The 2,086-nt window shown below is 43.9% G+C and overlaps 1 non-coding gene across 1 annotated transcript; it reads right to left on the reverse strand.

Moving 5' to 3' along the window:
* Window positions 1-1,461: 1,461 nt before the first annotated feature.
* trnas-uga (transfer RNA serine (anticodon UGA)) lies at window positions 1,462-1,543 on the reverse strand. Its single transcript has one exon. It is a non-coding gene; the product is annotated as a tRNA-Ser (tRNA).
* Between the last annotated feature and the right edge of the window lie 543 nt (window positions 1,544-2,086).

Here is a 2,086-nt window from a genome sequence, read left to right on the forward strand (position 1 = left end):
GAGACTTAATAGAGGCATACAAAATGATCAGGGGGTTGGATAGGGTGGACAGTGAGAGCCTTCTCCCGCGGGTGGATATGGCTGGCACGAGGGGACATAACTTTAAACTGAGGGGTAATAGATATAGGACAGAGGTCAGAGGTAGGTTCTTTACGCAAAAAGTAGTGAGGCCGTGGAATGCCCTACCTGCTACAGTAGTGAACTCGCCAACATTGAGGGCATTTAAAAGTTTATTGGATAAACATATGGATGATAATGGCATAGTGTAGGTTAGATGGCTTTTGTTTCGGTGCAACATCGTGGGCCGAAGGGCCTGTACTGCGCTGTATTGTTCCATGTTCTATGTTCTATGTTCTAATGTTCTTTTGCTCCATTTGAAATGTGTTACGAATACAGAGTTACCGTGTTGTACAACTCGCGTTCAACCAGGAGATGGCAGCAGTGCGCAATAGTTTGGATATCCTGTTTGTGTCCACAGATCTCGACCGGAATGGAGCTGCTGCTTCCCGGGGAGCTGCCAAGCAAGAGGCACAGATATTAATCAACTGCACCCGCTCCAAATAGATTCCCCAAATTATTGAACAAAACAAAAACAAGTACAAATCATATTTTAAGAAAGTATGACAGTGTCTCTGAAAACAATATACCAACACCTCATAAAGAATCGATTTGCCTAAACTAATTCAAGGTCAACCGTTTCAATATCAGCCTTAATTCCTTGCCAGTTCTCAGACAGGCGCTGACTGGTTCGAAGTTTCCTTCACCTTTCAAGGTCCTGCTCAATAAAATCAATCACAGACCCATGATCTGCTTTTCTCCTGTTCTCATACACATCCACTTTCTACAAGGGCGCACGAACTGGTTTTCAGAGTAAGAGTCAGACTGCAGTCACCTCGTTCTCTCTCGATCCCTTTATCTCAGAGCCACCTCACAACCAGGAATGGAACTTCTCACAGAGCCAAGAATGGAATAGGTTGTAGATTCTTCCACTGATTCAAGACCGTCCATCACCAGGACGTGTTGGTCCAAAAGAGTTGGAATGAGATGGGGCTGAGTTTCGCTGTGTATCCAATCAGTCCCCGGAGAAGCACAAAATCAATCAGTGAGGGAGAGAGAAAGAAACAAAGAAACAGATAGAGAGATAAAATATGTTCCATTTCTGCCACGATCTTTTTACCCAGAAATACATTCAGCTGAATGAAACCAAACCACGTTTCCATTCGCTGCCGTTGCTGCTTCTCCTTCCGAACGTTGCAGGAAATGTTATTATTTACTGATTGTTGTTTTGGGTGTGAGTTCCTTATTCATCTGAATATTTCGTTCAGTCCCCCCCAAAAATGTTAAGTATCTGACTGAACTTGATTCACGTTCAAACCGCTTATTTACAAACAATCGGAAAAAGCATTAATTTTCGAGTCAGCGGCTTGTGCGGGGAGTTGAAGAAACAATTCGAATCACAGTCGCTGCGAGCAGGATTCGAACCTGCGCGGGGAAACCCCATTGGATTTCAAGTCCAACGCCTTATACACTCGGCCATCGCAGCTGCGTTCAATTCGTCATTCATTAGTAATTTGGTCGATGGAATACATTCTAAAACCAGCCTGGAATCACTCCAGGAAGTTATTCCATTCAAGCGACCAATAGTCGGCCGGTGCAGACACGGTGGGCCGAATGGCCTCCTTCTGCACTGTAAATTCAATGATAATCTATGATTAATCTAGGACAAAGGTTCGGCACAACATTGTGGGCCGAAGGGCCTGTTCTGTGCCGTATTTTTCTCTGTTGTAATAGTGTTTATGTGAGGAGGGGTTGAATCTTCGTGGAAAATGGCCATTGGATTTGGAGAGAAGCCTTGAGAGACTCGAAAATCTCAACTCCCTAATCGCACAATTCCACTGATTGAATTGTTTGTGTAACAACATCAGTTACATTGGAAATATATTAGAAATTCAAATGGAACAAGACCACACTTCCAGTCTGGAAGAAAATTAAAATGATGGAATCTAGAAATTACGGCACAGAAGGAGACCTGTGCAGGCCGAAAGGTCACGTGATGACCGGATGACGGAACTAACATGATCAGGTG

This window comes from Scyliorhinus torazame, chromosome 24 (genome assembly GCF_047496885.1).
Source record: "Scyliorhinus torazame isolate Kashiwa2021f chromosome 24, sScyTor2.1, whole genome shotgun sequence".
Taxonomy (NCBI): Eukaryota; Metazoa; Chordata; class Chondrichthyes; order Carcharhiniformes; family Scyliorhinidae; genus Scyliorhinus; species Scyliorhinus torazame.